This window comes from Triticum aestivum, chromosome 2A (genome assembly GCF_018294505.1).
Source record: "Triticum aestivum cultivar Chinese Spring chromosome 2A, IWGSC CS RefSeq v2.1, whole genome shotgun sequence".
NCBI classification, from domain to species: Eukaryota; Viridiplantae; Streptophyta; class Magnoliopsida; order Poales; family Poaceae; genus Triticum; species Triticum aestivum.
Window position 1 is genome coordinate 329,329,526 of NC_057797.1, and position 20,686 is coordinate 329,350,211.

A 20,686-nucleotide genomic window follows, 5' to 3' on the forward strand; every position below is an offset into this window, starting at 1 on the left:
TGCATTACATCTTTAAAATCAGCATCATGCACATATTGATATTTGATGGTCTCCAAACCAAATATTTTGAAGTCAAGTTGTGAAAGCATAGTATAGCGACGAGACAATGCATCAACAATAACATTTTCTTTTCCCTTCTTGTGTTTAATGACATAAGGGAAAGTCTCAATGGATTCAACCCATTTAGCATGTCTACGATTCAGTTTAGCTTGAGTTTTAATATGTTTCAAAGATTCATGATCAGAATGTATAACAAATTCTTTGGGCCATAAATAATGTTGCCATGTTTCTAAAGTCCGAACAAGAGCATATAATTCTTTATCATAAGTAGAATAATTCAGACTAGGCCCACTCAATTTTTCAGAAAAGTATGCAACAGGTTTGCCATCTTGTAATAACACACCTCCTAATCCAATTCCACTAGCATCACATTCAAGCTCAAAAGTCTTATTAAAATCAGGAAGTTGGAGTAAAGGAGCATGTGTCAACTTATCTTTCAATACCGAGAAGGCTTCTTCCTGTGCGGTACCCCAAAGAAAAGGCACATCTTTCTTTGTAAGCTCATTGAGAGGTGCAGCAATGGTGCTGAAATCTCTCACAAAACGCCTATATAATCCAGCGAGTCCAAGAAAACTCCTCACGTGTGTGACCGTTTTGGGCTGCGGCCAACTCTCAATAGCTTCAATCTTGGCTTTATCAACTTCAATTCCCTGTGGAGTAACAACATAGCCAAGAAAAGATACTCGGTCGGTGCAAAAGGTGCACTTCCCGAGGTTACCAAACAAACGTGCATCACGTAAAGCAATAAAAACAGCACGTAAATGTTCCAAATGTTCTTCCAAAGATCTGCTATAAATCAATATGTCATCAAAGTAAACTACCACAAATCGTCCAATGAAAGCATGTAAAACTTCGTTCATTAATCTCATGAAAGTACTAGGTGCATTAGTTAACCCAAAAGGCATGACTAACCACTCATATAATCCAAACTTAGTTTCAAATGTTGTTTTCCATTCATCTCCCAATTTCATACGAATTTGATGGTATCCACTACGCAAATCAACTTTGGAGAATATTGTAGAGCCACTCAATTCATCAAGCATATCATCTAGCCTAGGAATAGGATGACGATAACGAATAGTAATATTATTAATGCCTCTACAATCAACACACATACGTGATGTACCATCCTTTTTCGGCACTAGAATAATAGGAACAGCACAAGGACTAAGGGATTCGCGTATATAACCTTTGTCGAGAAGCTCTTGTACTTGACGCATAATCTCCTTCGTCTCCTCTGGATTGGTACGGTATGGTGCACAGTTTGGCAGTGAAGCACCGGGAATTAAGTCAATCTGATGCTCAATCCCTCGAATAGGCGGTAATCCCGGTGGCACGTCTTGTGGAAAGACGTCAGCGAACTCCTGCAAAATGTTAGTGACAGCAGGAGGCAAAGAGGAAGGCACGTCCTCGAATGAAAATAATGTCTCTTTGCACACAAAAGCATAGCAAACAGATTTGCTGAAATCTAGCTCATCAATATCAGATTTGGTGGCAAATAAACATGCACTTTTCAATTTAATTTCAGAAGCAACACTAGATGGTTTATTATTAGGCTTCATTTGTTGCTCAAATTCTTTTGCCACAATCTGATTTTCACTCTTATTCTTCTCCTGTTTTGCTTTATTAGCTCTATTAATATCATCTTTCAAAATGGAATCAGGAGTCATAGGAAGCAAAGTAATATTTTTATCCTTATGAACAAGAGTATAGTGATTGTTTCTACCATGGTGTACAGAATTTTTATCAAATTGCCATGGTCTACCAAGTAATAAGGAACATGCTTGCATAGGTACCACATCACAATCAACATAATCAGCATATGTAGAGATACTAAAATGCACACGAACAATACGTGTTACCTTAACCTTGCCGCTGTTGTTGAACCATTGGATGTAGTAAGGATGTGGATGTGGTCTTGTGGTGAGAGAAAGCTTCTCCACCATCTCCATGCTAGCCAAGTTGTTGCAACTACCTCCGTCTATGATGACGCGCACAGAACGTTCCTTCACAACTCCCTTGGTATGCAACAAATTGTGCCTCTGATTGTGCTCAGCTTGTGTGACCTGCACACTCAAAACACGTTGAGCAACTAAACATTCATACCTGTCAGCGTCTTCAGGAGCCATGTATTGCGTCTCATGATCAGAATCATCTCCACCATGTTCTTCACATGTAATAAGAGCCAAAGTCTCCTCATCATAGTCACTAGCGGACTCATATCCACCATCTGCAGTAGCAATCATCACACGCGGAGATTTGCATTCTCTCGCATAATGACCTCCTCCCTTACAACAACGACAAATAATATCACTTGTGTGCCCTGTTGATGCCATGGAAGAAGAACTCTGTGCAGGCCCGGCAGGTGCGCTCTTGGCAGATAACGGTGGTTGTGCCTGTTTCTTGTATCACGTCTGGAGGAGGCACCTGATTGAGGCGCTGGTCCAGTTGAAGTAGAAGATGCACGTGGTGTCCATGATGAAGGTCGGCCTGCAGAAAAGTTAGTTCGCGCCAATGCTTGTCGATCCTGCACTTCACGTTCAGCTTTACAAGAAAGATGAAATAAATGAGTGATATTAGTATACTCCTTATAGTCTAGAATGGTCTGAATCTCTCTATTTAATCCACCCAGAAAACGTGCAAGCATAGCTTCATTCTCCTCAACAATACCACATCTAATCATGCCAGTTTGTAGTTCCTGATAATATTCTTCTACAGAATTTTTCCCTTGTCTTAAACGCTGCAATTTTTGAAGCAACTCACGTTGATAATATGGTGGAACCCAACGCGTACGCATAGCAGTTTTCAAAGCAGCCCAAGTAGTTGGAATAGGATATAATCTACAATGTTCAGACCACCATACACATGCAAAACTAGTGAAAGCACAAACAGCAGCAGCAACCCGTCTCTCCTCAGGATATTGTAAACATGTAAATCGTTGTTCAGTTTCTAACTCCCAAGTAAGATATATATCAGGAACATATCTACCCTCAAATGGTGGAATATTCAATTTCAGTTTAGGAATATGGACATCATCTCGTACCTGAGGTGGTGGTGCAGGCCTACCATTACGAATATATACCTGAGGTCGAACTGCTGGTGGTGGTGCTGGTGGCTGCACGTAGTTCGGATTTTGATCAACCTCATCCTCATAATCGCCCGCATACTCACCATCCTCCGCATCAACAGCAGGAGCCACAGAAGTATCAACAGCAACACCAACAGTTTGGCCAAACGCAAGAGGGACACGGCTCGCTCGGCGGAGGTCTGTTTCGCGAGGTGGAGGTAGTCGTCGTTGTTGTTGTTGTTGGAGAGGTGCGTTAGGTGCAGCGGGTGGTGGTGGTGGAAGACGCGCGAGCAATTCATTAAACTTGTTATCGAGCTTTGTTTCGAACGTCTTCTCCATGCCATCTATCTTCTCCATGGCCTCTTCAAATCTGTTTAACACATCTTGCACCTGTCCACTCATCATTTGCTGAAATTTATCATGTAGCTGTTTGTTCGTCAGGTTCTCCCAATCAGTCTCATCGGCTTGTGATCCTACCATGGTTAGCAGCAAATAGAAACACACAAGAATATGATCCTACAGACTACTAAGAAGTGGTGGTGGTGTATAACAAACCCGTCAAGCAAACCTCAAATTCTTACCAGTTCTTACCCAACAGCAGGTGGTGATCGGCAACCGTTGTAGTCAAAACTCTCAAAGCTTGGATAGAGCGATTACCAGGGAGAGTCAAACGCACGACGTAGATGTATGTGGAGCTAGGAAGGCTTATAATATGGTAGGAAAAAGGGTCAGCAATAATCAATTGAGAGATGCAAAGTTGAATAAACGCTCAACGACGGTACTGTGCTGGTCCTAGGCTAGACCGTGCTAGAGACGCGAGCCTAGAACACTAACAAAATCACGGCGCTGCACGTAAACAAGGGAAAAGCACACTCTGGAAATTTTTTTCGCTCTTTTTTTTTGCGCTGCTCTTTTGTTTTGCGAAAAATCACTATAACAGCGAGTGTCTCAAAACTCTTCCCAGGTCAAACTGACAGGATGGGCACGAAATTTTTTCGACCAAATTTTTTTTTCGACTGCCTGGACCCAAAAACTGGAAACGGGTCAAAAAAAACTTTCTATAATGGCGACTGTCTCAATACGCTTAGAAACACCTAAAATTAGGATAGCCAGATTTTTTTTGTCAAGTGCGTTTTCCGAAAATTTTGGGCCTAAACGGAGGGTGGTTGCCGGACTCTTTTTTTTTCCGAAACCTACTCCGGCAAGGAAACACGAATCGGAAACTAGATGGATCTCGAAAACAAACCTAATATGACAAGAACTCGGATTGGTGGTGGATATATGGCGGTAGATGGCAGCGGTGGTGGTATATGACAGCGGTGGTGGTATATGGATACGAATTCGAAGCGGTGGCGGATGAGCGGTGGTGGTAGATGGCAGGGGCGATGATGATGGTGCGGCGGCGGCATGACAACTTATGACGAGAACTCGAAACTCTAAAAGACTAGACTCTAAGACCAGCAACTAGACACGACGATGCAACCGCAAATTCAACAAAGCAAAACCCTAAAAAGATTATGCAAAGGCTCAGATTGGTTCGGATATGATGAACTAACCCTAATTTTTTTTAGCTTTTTCGTGGACTGTAGGTATGAAAAACAGACTCGATCTAAACTACAAAAAACTGTAAAATCTCACTGAGCAACCTGGAGCTCTGATACCACTTGATAGAGGCAGGGTGTACCGTCTTTCGATGAGATGATGGATATCGCTTTGGTGGAAGTCGACTTTGACGATCCGACTACGAACGTGCGAGGACGTCGCGCCTTAGCAATCGCTAAACCAACTCCGAGAGGTTATCGACCACGCCGGAGCACGATCAACCTGACCACGAGGGTCTGTTTCCTGCGAGCAAACGAAGAACAAGCAAGAAGCTGAGATTGCAATCTGGATATTGCGAATATAAGATGAAAGCTTTATTGATCAAGGTGGGGTTCTGTGACACCTTTGTCTGGTCGTTGAACACAAACGAAGTACGCGAAGTTGCAGCTATGGCGAACTTTTAATCTAAACAAAACCCAAAGTCTAAACGATGCCCTAAGGGCTGTATATATGGAGGAAGAGGGGGGAATTTCGTGGCCCTTGGTGGAGGGGTCCGAAATCAACCCTATCTCTTGTTTCCCCACACATACGGACTCTAAAAATAGCCTATACTTATGTATTTCGAAATTACATGGGCCTGGCCCAATAATAAGGTGACGCAACACCTATAATAACCTCGGGACGAAATTTATGAAGTGGCATCTTGTATAGTTCGTCCAAGGCTTCATGCGCCCATTATGGTGGCTTCAAAGTCCTGAAATCATCACTTGTAACTCTGTTCTTGTTCCCCTTGCGCATGCCATCATCTCCATGCTTGTTCTTGCTCCAATGTTCATCCTTCTCCAAGCTAGGCCCTTTATTTGTAAGCAAAACAAATGTATCCAATTTAGGCAGCATCATATTCTCAGGAACATTAGAATCATTACCAAGAAACGAAAGTACCTGGTAATTTAGTTGGCGTGCGTGAGCTCTAGTAATTGGTCCAGTATGTATAGCAGCAGGGCCTGTGGGTGTAACAATTGTATTGATGTCCTCATCACATACATGATAGAGCCTATGGCTGAAGCATAGGAAACACCTTTCATTTTCTCTCTATCTTCTGCAGTGGTCGGGAATTGAGTCTGACTCAAATTCACCTTATAACACAGGCAAGAACCCTTTCTTTGCTTGATCCATTTTGAACTTCTTCAAAACTTTATCAAGGTATGTGCTTTGTGAAAGTCCAATTAAGCGTCTTGATCTATCTTTATAGATCTTGATGCCTAATATATAAGCAGCTTCACCGAGGTCTTTCATTGAAAAACTTTTATTCAAATATCCTTTTATGCTATCCAGAAATTATATATCATTTCCAATCAACAATATGCCATCCACATATAATATTAGAAATGCTACAGAGCTCCCACTCACTTTCTTGTAAATACAGGCTTCTCCAAAAGTCTATATAAAACCATATGCTTTGATCACACTATCAAAACGTTTATTTCAACTCCGAGATGCTTGCACTAGTCCATAGATGGATCGCTGGAGCTTGCACACTTTGTTAGCATCCTTTGGATCGATAAAACCTTCAGGTTGCATCATATACAACTCTTCTACCAGAAATCCATTCAGGAATGCAGTCTTTACATCCATTTGCCAAATTTCATAATCATAAAGTGTGGCAATTGCTAACATGATTCGGACGGACTTAAGCATCACTACGGGTGAGAAAGTCTCATCATAGTCAACTCCTTGAACTTGTCGAAAACCTTTCGCAACAAGTCGAGCTTTGGTGATAGTAAAATTACCGTCAGCGTCTGCCTTCTTCTTAAAGATCCATTTATTCTCGATGGCTTGCCGATCATTGGGAAAGTGACCAAAGTCCACACTCTGTTCTCATACAAGGATCCCATCTCGGATTTCATGGCCTCAAGCCATTTTGCGGAATCTGGGCTCATCATCGCTTCCTCATAGTTCGTAGGTTCGTCATGGTTAAGTAACATGACCTCTTGAACAGGATTACCATACCACCGTGTTGTGGATCTTACTCTGGTTGACCTACGAGGTTCGGTAGTAACTTGATCTGAAGTTACATGATCATCATCATTAGCTTCCTCACTAATTGGAGTAGTAGTCACAGGAACAGATTTCTATGATCAACTACTTTCCAATAAGGGAGCATGTATAGTTACCTCATCAAGTTCTACTTTTCTCCCACTCACTTCTTTCAAGAGAAACTCCTTCTCTAGAAAGGATCCATTCTTAGCAACAAATGTGTTGCCTACGGATCTGTGATAGAAGGTGTACCCAACAGTATCCTTTGGGTATCCTATGAAGACACATTTCTCCGATTCGGGTTCGAGTTTATTAGGTTGAAGCTTTTTCACATAAGCATCGTAGCCCCAAACTTTAAGAAACGACAACTTTGGTTTCTTGCCAAACCACAGTTCATAAGGTGTCGTCTCAACGGATTTAGATGGGTCCCTATTTAACATGAATGTAGCCATCTCTAAAGCATAACCCCAAAACGATAGCGGTAAATCAGTAAGACATCATAGATCGCACCATATCTTGTAAAGTACGATTACGACGTTCGGACACACCTTTACGCTGTGGTGTTCCGGGTGGCGTGAGTTGTGAAACTATTTCGCATTGTTTCAAATGAAGACCAAACTCGTAACTCAAATATTCTCCTCCACAATTAGATCATACAAACTTTATTTTCTTATTATGATGATTTTCCACTTCACTCTGAAATTCTTGGAACTTTTCAAATGTTTCAGACTTATTTTTCATCAAGTAGATATACCCATATCTGCTCAAATCATCTATGAAGGTGAGAAAATAACGATACCCGCCGCGAGCCTCTATATTCATCAGACCACATACATCAGTATGTATGATTTCCAACAAATCTGTTGCTTGCTCCATTGTTCCAGAGAACGGCGTGTTAGTCATCTTGCCCATGAGGCATGGTTCGCAAGTACCAAGTGATTCATAATCAAGTGATGCCAAAAGTCCATCAGAATGGAGTTTCTTCATGCTCTTTACACCAATATGACCTAAACGGCAGTGGCACAAATAAGTTGCACTATCATTATCAATTCTGCATCTTTTGGCTTCAATATTATGAATATGTGTATCACTACTATCGAGATTCATAAAAAATAGACCACTCTTCAAGGGTGCATGACCATAAAAGATATTACTCATATAAATAGAACAACCATTATTCTTAGATTTAAATGAATAATCGTCTTGCCTCAAACAAGATCCAGATATAATGTTCATGCTCAATGCTGGCACCAAATAACAATTATTCAGGTCCAAAACTAATCCCAAAGGTAGTTGTAGAGGTAGCGTGCTGACCGCGATCACATCGACTTTGGAACCATTTCCCACACGCATCGTCATATCGTCCTTAGCCAATCTTCGCTTAATCTGTAGTCCCTGTTTCGAGTTGCGGATATTAGCAACAGAACCAGTATCAAATACCTAGGTGCTACTGCGAGCATTAGTAAGGTACACATCAATAACATGCATATCACATATACTTTTGTTCACCTTGCCATCCCTCTTATCCGCCAAATACGTGGGGCAGTTCCGCTTCCAGTGACCAGTCCCTTTGAAGTAGAAGCACTCGGTCTCAGGCTTAGGTCCAGACTTTGGCTTCTTCACTCGAGCAACAACTTGCTTGCCGTTCTTCTTGAAGTTCCCCTTCTTCCCTTTACCCTTTTTCTTGAAACTGGTGGTCTTGTTGACCATCAACCCTTGATGCTCCTTCTTGATTTCTACCTCCCCAGCCTTTAGCATCGCGAAGAGCTCGGGAATAGTCTTATCCATTTCTTGCATATTATAGTTCATCATGAAGCTCTTGTAGCTTGGTGGTAGTGATTCAAGAATTCTGTCAATGACATTATCATCCGGAAGATTAACTCCCAGTTGAAAGTGATTATTATACCCAGACATTTTGGGTATATGTTCACTGACAGAACTATTCTCCTCTATCTTGCAGCTGTAGAACTTATTGGAGACTTCATATCTCTCAATCCGGGCATTTGCTTGAAATATTAACTTCAACTCCTAGAATATCTCATATGCTCCATGACGTTCAAAATGTCGTTGAAGTCCCGGTTCTAAGCCGTAAAGCATGGCACACCGAACTATCGAGTAGTCATCAGCTTTGCTCTGCCAGACGTTCATAACATCTGGCGTTGCTCCTGCAGCGGGTTTGGCACCTAGCGGTGCTTCTAGGACGTAATTCTTCTGCGCGGCAATGAGGATAATCCTCAAGTTATGGACCCAGTCCGTGTAATTGCTACCATCATCTTTCAACTTTGCTTTCTCAAGGAACGCATTAAAATTCATCGGAACAACATCACGGGCCATCTATCTACAACAACATAGACATGCCAAATACTATCAGGTACTAAGTTCATGATAAATTAAAGTTCAATTAATCAAATTTGTAACATCCCAAATTTTCAATTTGGAACGTTAGACATTAGATCATCACTGCATATCAAATTTTACTTGTTTTTTGTTTGATCCTAGAAATTCTACGTAACTCAAGGACCCTCGGAGAGAGTTGGGGATTTCGTTATTTTCATATTTGAGTTTTCTCGAATTATGAAATAGGATCATTTGATTTTATTTCTTTTATCTTCAATTATTTCTATTATAAAAATATGAGAGAGAGAGAATAAAATGACTTTCCCAAAATAAAGAAATATTGAGGATTTAATAATAAAATCAAATAAGATTTCATTTTGGTTTTATTTGCCATTTTATTTGAATTTAGGAAAAATGTGCGTTTTTCAAAATTGCATTTAGGCTCCAAATAAATGTTCATCCTGTTTTGCTTGATTTTAGAAGTCGGAGAAAATTTATTTCGGGATTTTTGGAGTCCGTTTAGTATTTCTTTTATTTGTTTTTCTGCGTGTAATTATTTAAAAAAAACGCAACCGACTTAGGGCCGGTTTCGGCCAGGACTCCTCCAGCCGGGCCTTTAAATAGCGCCACCTCGAGCCCGTTTAGCCCAAGCCGCCGTGCCGCTAGGAACCCTAACCCTAGCGCCCCGCCGCTGCCGCGCACTGCCGCAGCCGCCGGAGCCCACCGCCGCATCGCCGCGTCGCCCCATGCCGCCCGCTGGACCCCGCCGCCGGCCGCCCCACGCCGCGCCGCCGCCGCCCCACGTCGCACGCCGGACCCCGCCGCCGCACGCCGGACCCTGCCGCCGCCGAGGTTGACCCCGCCGTTGCCGCCGGTTTTTCCTAGAAAACCGGCCGGTTTTCGTTAGGTTTTTTTATTATTTTTTTAGATCCGTTTTTAGATCCGTTTTTTTCGTTTTAGTTTATTTAGCGAGCGTTCGCTCGTTCGTTCGTTTTAATGGACGCGTTCATCGTTTACTTACAGAAAACAAACGTTCGTTCCTTAATCTGTTCGTCGTTTTTCTTTTTCTCAGATTTTCCGCGATTATTTCTGATCGTGATTTCCGATCCGATTTTTGTTCTAGTATAACTTTTCGCTCGTTTATCGGAATCAGGCGATTCAAGCGCCTGGAGTTTCATCTCGAAAACCTCTTTACGTTTAACCAACTCAAACAAGTTTTTGCTTCTGTAAAATTTGACCTAGATCCAGAATAGTAAACGAAGGTTGTTTCTTTCGCCGTTTGACTTTCCTTGTTTCGTTCGATTTGATTCTTTTTGCAAACCGGAGTTCTTAAGTTGAACTTTCTGGTTAGATCTCTAATTTGAGTTTTACCCGTGCATTAGATAAGTGCTTATTGTATGCTTGTTTTGTGATAGAGTACCTGGAGTGCGCCGCTTGATACTTTGAATCGCTAGGTTTCGGGATCATCAGCAAGGCAAGTAACACTTTGATCATACTTCCTACTACCCAGTTTTTATTGCATTAGATCAATACTCAAACATTGCATGATTAGGATCTAATCAAATTGTGGGTTTGGGGGAGTAGATGAGGTAGAACCTATTACCTGTTTTACTATCAAACCTTTGGGACTTACTTCTACGTTTGCTTATATTGCCATGCTATGCTAGTAGACGTGGATTGGGTGAGTGTATCCATGACCGATGTGTGAGTGATAATTTAATGTTTTATTTAAGGTGGCAACTTAAACACACATCTGGGTGGATTGAGGCACCTGGGTATTCGAGCGATTGCTTGTTTTTCTTTTGGACTGCCACCCAGGCTCAAAGGGATCATGAGATTATTCATACTAGAAACTTCCTTATGCAGCTACAAGCTACTATGGGCTCCAGCATAGTTGACTAAGTCGTGCGAACTCTTATAGTGGTAGACTAGCAGATGTAGGGGATGTAGGTTGGTACGGTCTACCCGTTCGTAAGGTGCTAGCGCTTCTGAAAGACTATGTCTCGGTCATCCGTTTCTCAAACATCATGTAGTGCGAGAATCCCAACGGAGGAGATCGAGTCTTGTGGGGAAAACTGCGCAAACCTCTGCAGAGTGTATAAACTAATCATGGTTAGCCGTGTCCCCGGTTATGGACAGCTTGAGTATCTAGTACTTGGATTATCATGTGAATCTCATCATGTTACTCTAATTAATATTGTTGGGTTTTATATATGATGCTTAATTGGGATTGAGAGGGTGTCTACACTCTCAATGTTTAACAACTACGATGATAGTTAAATAAAATTTATTCCATTGCAGTAGGAAAAAAATGGCTTTACGCAAAAACTGTAACCATAGTGCTTTCCACCAGCCAAATATGCATGTAGTTTAGCCTTATTATTTCATTGCTCTCTGTGTGTTACATTGCCAGCATATTCCATGTGCTGACCCGTTTCGGGCTGCAACGTTCATATTGCAGACTTCTCAGACGACGAGTAAGGTGCCTTTAGGTCGTGGTTCTATACTCAGTGATGCCGTTGGAGTTGATGGACTCACTTATCTTCTAAGCCTTCCGCTGTTAATGTTATTAGATGGCCTTAAGCCATATTTATTGTAATAAGTTCTCTTTTGAGACATTCGATGTAATAACTGTGTGATTGCTACTCTGTTATTGTAATAAGTACTGTGTGTGTCAGCATTACTGATCCAGGGATGACACTGAAGCACAGAGATCAGACCGTTTGAGGTCTAGTCGCTACAAGATGGTATCAGAGCACACGCTGATTGTAGGACACGACCACTAGCTAAAGCCCTAGATCACTACTCACTCTTCTTAGTCTGACTCCTCATATTTTCTACTCTTTTAGGATGGCAGATGCAAGGAACAAGTTCACGCAACCGGAAGAAGATACACCCTTTGGACGCCACTTGAAGGAAGTCACTAGATACCTGAACATCGGAGTACCAAGCTTCACTGGAACCTACAACGCCACTTTACCGGAAGAGGAGCGCTGGATGATTCAAGTTCAAGTTCCAGGAAGTATGTTCATGCCAGTCACCAAGCCCATAGAGTTTTCCTTTGATGCACCAACCTGGAGTCTAGGAAAGAGCATGGCAACTCACATAGCCATGGGACGTATTGGAGAAGTTTACCACAATGATCTCAAGGATACTATCTACCAGATTTGTGGGCGCCGAGATGAGCACTTGGAGATGATCAGCACCAAGAAGGATAGATCAATCGCAGCTTTTATCCAGGAGTTAAACCAGCACATTCGACGTCAGGAGAACCAGATGTGCGCAGACATGATAGATCTGAAGAAGGCGAGGACAAGAATCACGGAGCTAGAAGAAGAACTCAAGGATACACACGAAGATTATATGGAGGAAATCAAAGTATTAGTGGAGAAGAATGACGACCTGATCAAGAAGATTAGAATACTCATCGGAGGCCCTACACCGGTAGAACAAGACGAAGAACCCAAGGAGATTCACCCGGAAGACTACATCATCATCGACGACACCGACTCGGACCCAGACGATAGCGATGATGACTATGTTGATGAAGCTGGAGCAGATATCATGGAGTCTGCAACCGAAGAATATTTCTAGTAGACCACCCCATCGGTAGTAGTATTCCACCATGTAAATATAGTAGTCCGAGCACTTTTGCGATAGTTAGACCGATTGTATGCCTTTGTTCGATTGAAATGAAGTGATATTGTTTGCTTTTGCCTCATGTGCATATGGGTAGTGTTTTCTCTCTAGACCTCATTCTATTCTTAAATCTCATCTTTTCTAAACCCATCAGATGCCTCCGAGATGTGACAATGGATTTGCTTTCCCACCGGAGCTCACTCAGTTGATCCCGTAGCAGAATACGTGGATGCAGTTGCTAGTCCAGAATCAGAATCAGGGGAACAACAACAACAACTCACCACCATCACCACCTGTTGATCACTTAACCCGTTTTCTTAGGCTGAATCAGCCGGTGTTCTCTAGTAGCACCGAGCCGATAGTAGCAGATGATTGGCTCTGCAAGATTGGAAGGGAGTTAACCACTACAGGATGTACTGATGCTGAGAAGGTGCGCTTTGCCGCACATCAGTTGGATGGACCAGCAGCATCATGGTGGGAGAATTACACTGTCACCTACCCTATAGCCACGGTGACATGGGATCAGTTTCAGCAGGCTTTCCGTGCTGCCCATGTTTCAGCAGGAGCTATGGCCATGAAGAAGCGTGAGTTTCGCAACTTACGCCAAGGAGGACCGTTGGCCAGTATGTGGATGACTTTAGTAAGCTAGCACGTTATACCCCAGATGACGTTGCTATGGATGCCGCTAAGCAGGAGAAGTTTCTAGAAGGATTGAATGATGAGTTGAGCATGCAGTTGATGGTAGCAAGCTTCAACAACTACCAGGAGTTGGTAGATCGTGCTCTGATGATTGAAGGGAAGCAGCAGCAAATTGAGAACCGCAAGAGGACGTATGGACAAGGGAAGTACAATTCTGGATCTCAGCAGAAGTTGCGTTTTACCCCTAGACCGGGAGGACCTTTTCAGCATACCCATGGAGGAGGTATCTCGCACAATCATAATGGCCCCAAGAATGGTAATGGGAATGGAGGAAGCAACGGCCAAAACCGTGCCAACCCGTCAACCCTAGCTAAGAGAGACCTGAGCCAAGTCACTTGCTTTAAGTGTCAGAAGACTGGACATTATGCCAATGAATGTCCTGAAGCCCAGAATGGAAGTGGAGATGGAAGCTCCGGGAAGAAGCCGAGCCCTTTCAACAGGGGATAGGTGAACCACGTTAACGTGGAGGAGGTTGAAGCTCAGCCAGATGCAGTAATAGGTAAGTTTTTGGTTAAGTCATTTACTGCACTCGTTCTTTTTGATACTGGTGCATCACATTCATACATATCAAGGGGATTTTTGGATAAGTATAAATTGCCAACCCAAGCCCTTAGGTCACCCATGTTAGTAACCTCGCCTGGAGCAGAGTATATGGCCAGTCTATGGTGTGATCGATTACCATTAAGGATTGGTATCTATGTATTTCCCTCGGACCTAATAGTATTGGAATCTCAAGGATTGGATGTGATATTAGGCATGGATTGGTTATCGAAGTATGAAGGGAACATTGAATGCGCCAGTAAGTCAATTTTGCTTACAACGCCAGAAGGAAGAAGGATCAAGTATGTATCCCGGCATGTGCCGAAGAGGACTCAAGTAAATTCCCTAACGGGAGTTGTGCAGGATGAAGTTCCAGTGGTGAAGGATTTCCCTGACGTATTTCTAGAGGAGTTGCCAGGCATGCCAACGGATAGAGACATTGAGTTTTTGATTGAGCTTTTGCCAAGCACAGGGCTAATATCCAAGAGACCATACAGGATACCCGCAAAGGATTAGGAGGAGATTAAGAAGCAAATTAAGGAGTTACTGGATAAAGGTTATATTCGCCCAACTTCTTCGCCTTGGGGAACGCCAATACTTCTAGTGGAAAAGAAGTATGGATCGTTAAGGATGGTTGTTGATTATCGAGGATTGAATGAAGTAACAATCAAGAATAAGTACCCACTACCGATGATCAATGATCTGTTTGATCGATTGCAAGGAGCTAAGGTATTTTCCAAGATATCTACGATCTGGATACCATCAGTTAAAGATTCGAGACCAGGATATACCTAAGACGGCTTTTACTACCAGGTATGGGCTGTATGAGTATACCGTTATGTCATTTGGTCTGACTAACACACCTGCCTATTTTATGAACATGATGAACAAAGTGTTTATGGAGTTTTTGGATAAGTTCATCGTAGTGTTCATTGATGATATTCTGGTTTACTCGAAGAATGAGGAGGAGCATAAGGAGCATTTGCGTTTGGTACTTGGGAAGCTCAGAGAACATCAGTTATATGCCAAGTTTAGCAAATGTGAGTTTTGGTTGAAGGAAGTTGGATTCCTCGGACACGTTATATCCAGAGAAGGTATAGCAGTAGATCCCACCAAGGTTGACACTATGACAAATTGGGAAGCCCCAACAATATATGGAGAAATCCAGAGTTTTCTAGGACTTGCAGGATACTACCGGAGATTCATTGAAAATTTCTCGAAGATTGCGAAGCCTATGATAGAGTTGTTGAAAAAGGATACCAAGTTCATATGGACTGAGGAATGTGAGGCCAGTTTTCAGGAGTTGAAGAAACGTTTGGTTACATCACCAGTGTTGATTTCGCCGGATCAGAACAAGGATTATGAGGTGTATTGCGACGCTTCACGTCGAGGACTTGGAGCAGTGCTTATGCAGGAGGGAAGAGTTGTTTCATATGCCTCACAACAACTTAAGCCTCATGAGTTGAATTATGCCACGCATGATTTGGAGTTAGCAGCCATAGTGCATGCATTAAAGACTTGGAGACATTTTCTGATTGGAAACCATTGTGAGGTGTACACGGATCACAAGAGTTTGGAGTATATTTTCACGCAGAAGGAGTTGAATCTCAGGCAAAGGAGATGGTTGGAGCTCATCAAGGATTATGACATGAGATTGGATTATCGTCTCGTAAAGGCTAACATAGTAGCCGATGCGTTGAGTCATAAAAGCCATGTCAACACCCTAATGACGGGAGATTTACTGAAGGAGTTAGCCGAGGACCTTCGTGAGCTATGTTTGGAGATAGTTCCGAGAGGCTATGTAGCTGCATTGGAGATTCAGTCTACTTTGATGGGTAAGATCAAAGAAGCTCAGAAGACTGACAAGGAGATTGCTTATATAAAGGAGAAGATGGGCAAAGGAAAAGTTAAAGGATTTCGTGAGGATGAGCACGATACCCTATGGTTTGAAGATCGTGTTTATGTGCCCAATGACCCGGAGATCGGGAAGTTAATTCTGCAGGAGGCCCATGATTCACCATATTAGATTCACCCAGGAAATACCAAGATGTATTTGGATTTGAAGGATACTTTCTGGTGGACCGGAATGAAGAAGGATATTGCGGAGTATGTAGCAGTTTGTGATGTATGTCAGAGAGTAAAAGCAGAGCATCAGAAGCCAGCGGGATTGCTACAGCCATTGCCAATACCCGAATGGAAGTGGGATAAGTTAGGCATGGATTTTATTACAGGATTGCCCAGAATGCGTTCAGGCTATGACTCGATTTGGGTTGTAGTAGATCGTTTGACAAAGGTAGCTCATTTCATCCTAGTGAAGACTACCTACACCAGTGCTAAGTTGGCAAATATATACATGACCAGGATCATATGTCTGCATGGAGTTCCAAGGAGTATTGTATCAGATAGAGGAACCCAGTTTACCTCAAAGTTCTGGAATCAGTTGCACGAAACTTTGGGTACCAGGCTAGAGTTCAGCACATCTTTTCATCCGCAGACAGATGGATAGACCGAGAGAGTCAATCATATTTTGGAGGATATATTGAGAGCTTGCGCGCTAGATTACAGATCTAGATGGGACGAAAATTTGCCATATGCAGAGTTTTCTTACAACAACAGTTATCAATCCAGTTTGAAGATGGCCCCTTTCGAAGCCTTGTACGGAAGGAGGTGCAGGACCCCGTTGTCGTGGGATGAAGTTGGAGACCGCCAGTTGTTTGGACTGGATTTGATTAAGGAGTCTGAACATAAGGTGAAATTGATTCGCGATAGGCTCAAGGTATCCCAGTCTAGGCAGAAGAGCTACGCAGATTCTAAACGCAAGGAGACAGTTTACGAAGTCGGAGACCAAGTTTATCTTCGAGTATCTCCACTTTGAGGAGTTAAGCGTTTTGGAGTTAAGGGAAAGTTAGCGCCACGATTTGTAGGACCATACAAGGTTTTGGAGCGTATGGGAGAAGTAGCCTACAAATTGGAATTGCCCGAAGGATTGTCAGGAGTTCACGATGTATTCCACATTTCCCAGTTGAAGAAGTGCCACGCAGAGATGGCTGATATATCGCTGAGAGATACAGTGCCACTGGAAGCGATTCAGTTGGACAGTGATTTGACCTATGAGGAGAAACCAGTAAAGATTCTTGAGTATGCCAGCCGAGTCACCCACAGCAAGGTTATCAAGTTTTGTAAAGTTCAGTGGAGCCACCACACCGAGGATGAAGCCACCTGGGAGCGAGAGGAAGATCTACTGAAGGACCACCCTCACCTATTCTCTAGCCAACCCGAATCTCGAGGGCCAGATTCATCTTAAGGGGGGTAGGTTTGTAACATCCCAAATTTTCAATTTGGAATGTTATACATTAGATCATCACTGCATATCATATTTTACTTGTTTTTGGTTTGATCCTAGAAAATCTACGCAACTCAAGGACCCTTAGAGAGAGTTGGGGATTTCGTTATTTTCATATTTGAGTTTTCTCGAACTTTGAAAATAGGATCATTTGATTTTATTTATTTTATCTTCAATTATTTCTATTATAAAAATATGAGAGACGGAATAAAATGACTTTCCCAAAATAAAGAAATATTGATGATTTAATAATAAAATCAAATAAGATTTCATTTTGGTTTTATTTGCCATTGTATTTGAATTTAGGAAAAATGCGCATTTTCCAAAATTGCATTTAGGCCCCAAATAAATGTTCATCCTGTTCGACTTGATTTTAGAAGTCGGGGAAAATTTATTTTAGGATTTTTGGAGTTCGTTTAGTATTTCTTTTATTTGTTTTTCTACGCGTAATTAATTTTTTTTTAAAACGCAACCAACTTAGGGCCGGTTTCGGCCAGGACTCCTCCGGCCGGGCCTTTAAATAGCGCCGCCCCGAGCCCGTTTAGCCCAAGCCGCCGCGCCGCCAGGAACCCTAACCTTAGCGCCCCGCCACCGCCGCCGCGCGCTGCTGCAGCCACCGGAGTCCGCCGCCGCTGTCGGGACCCCGATCCTAAGTCACACCGATCTAGCATGTAACACATCATATCACTTTGCGGCCTCACGCACGGTATTCCCACGGGTGCCACCTTACCTGGCCCGGGACCGTTTGCGCCTTTTGGCTCACGTATATGATAGTGTCGCTAGCATCCATATGACAAAGAACCCGGGCTGACATGACTAGTCGTGAACCCAAAGTGGCACTAACTTACAAGGACATGCATACATGAATCAACCTCGAGCATGTCAGTCAACAGCGTATGAATCCGGGCTGTAGCAACTGGGCTAACAGGACTCCGGGAACCCGTGCTGTAGTAGGCTAACAAGTCTCCGGATGTCTCCGCGTGACATTTCCCCGAAGGGACAGACACAAGAATGAAGTGACTCACATGCCGGCCAGTCTAAGTGTTCCGGAGCAGTAGTACTGGGCTAGCAGGACTCCGGTAAACCGGGCTGTAGCAGACTACCAAGGCTCAGTGGAAGCACTAGACTACATTTCCCCATAAGAGATGCTACCAAGGATAAACAACTAGATTGTCGGATCTCACACATAGAAATACACGTTACATGTACGCATAACATGCAAGTATGTGTTGTATAACATGGCATCACAACATAACTCAAACTCATATAGATAAAGGCCCAGAAGAGCCACATAGCATTCAATACAAACAGGGGTCTCATGACCCATCATTCAGAGCATACAAGCAACGGAAGCATTACATGTCTGAGTACAGACAACTAAAAAACGAAAAGACTAAGAAGCCTGAATACACACGACCCTCCCAAGGGTACAAGATCGTAGATGGGATACAAGCTACTTGTCGAAGTCACTAGTGTAGCCAACTGCAAAACATAAATAAGCAAACGTGAGTACGAAGGTACTCAGCAAGTCTTACATCAGAATTATCTACATATGCAGCATTGTCAACAAAGAGGGTGGTGGAGTTTAACAACAGCAAGCCATCTTTGACTCAGTGGCTAACCTATACTACGAGTATTAGAAACTTCTTTGAGGTGAGAAGACGCACACGAGTCCACATATACACCATATCAATCCTCCACTATGGATCCGTTCCCTTCTCCCTACGAGAAGGCCATCCATGGCACTCACGCTTATCTTTCGTATTTTAGAGTATCCACTTCAAGTTGTCTATGTACTACATAAGTCCTCCAAGTTTCCATATCCAAGGAAAAAGGCTATTCGAATAGATAATGTTAACCCTGCATGGGGTGTACTTATTCACACACGCTCTCGCCACTTATCGCCCTGTACACGTCATGTACCTCGGCAACCTTCAAGCGGAAGTCGGGTGAGGGTGTCGGCCACGACCTGACTAACCACACAAGTCTCTCGTCCTGGTTTATCGCCTATTCGAGTTCCATCCGCAAGGAGTTCCGGCCGAAGTCTCCAGTACGGACCCAAATGATGTGTGCAAGGTTCCCAAGCCCACCATCCGGGTGCCACTTGGTACACCGTGCCATGGTGCCTAGTCTGTCCCAAGCCCGTCCCGTCGGGCACCACCTGGTAGACAAGTAGCACTACCTACAAATGCCAGAAACTAGTTGCAACTCTTGGACAGAGATCAAGTGGATTAATAAGCTGATAGGGGTCGGATAACCGGAACCCAATGTGTGGTAGTAACTGGACTTGGATAACATACACAGTACTCAGTGCTTAGGGACGGTTCCAATGAGACAACCCACCATGTACTCCTACATGGCCTCTCATCGCTACCTTTACCAATACGTGTTCACACACTTAGCCTTTATCGGTAGGACATGTTCACCACTTCGGTTCATTCTCGATGAATCAGACCTGACACAACTCTAAGCATAGCTGGCATAAAGAAAACAAGCATGGATGAGTAGGCACATCAAGGCTCAAGCAACTCCTACTCATGCTAGTGGGTTTCAACTATTTACTGTGGCAATGATAGGTCATGCAGAGGAATGGGTTCAACTACCACAGCAGAAAAATAGCAGTTGAATCGTTGTTTTCCTAATGCAGTACAAGGAGCAGGAGCAAGAGAGTGGGATTTATCGAAATGCTCAAGGGGTTTTGCTTGCCTGATAGATGACGAAGGGGCACTGCTCCTCTGACAGGTACTTGGGAACACCTTCCGGAGTGGAACCTATCGAGAAGAAATGGTGCCGGCAATCAATACACAAACAAATGAAACAATATGATGCATGAACATGACATATGCAAATGCTAGTGTTTGGGCTAATGCAAGATGCTACCAAGTTGGTTGGAACCCATTTGAATCAAAGATTCAAATGCAATTCAAAATGAAGCATTTAAAATGCCCATATTATGTTTTCACTTATACAGCATGTATAAGTTGGTTTTTCATGCATTTAACTGGCATTAATGGATTCCTTGCATTTTTCTGATAATTTTTCATATATAAATTATTTCATTCTGAGCTACGGTTGAATTACTATGATTTTTAGAAGTTTTAGCTATTTTCTGGAATTTCCTGCCTAAGAATAAATCCAGAAAAAGAGTTACTGCGTCAGCATTGCGTCATGCTGACCTCAGCAGGCCAACAACAGCGGTCTAGGTCAAACCTGGCCAGTGGGGTCCACTGGTCAGTGACATAGTGCTATTCAGTGTCAATGACAGGTGGGGCCCGATCAACGTGTGACGTGGCCAGGTCAAACTGACCGGTGGGGCCCATGGGGGGGTTAATTTAATCTAAACGGAAATAAAACCCGGTTAGTTAGGACGTGGGGCCCAGCGGTCAGTGGGTCAGGGGGTTAAATTAGTGGATCATTAGCCA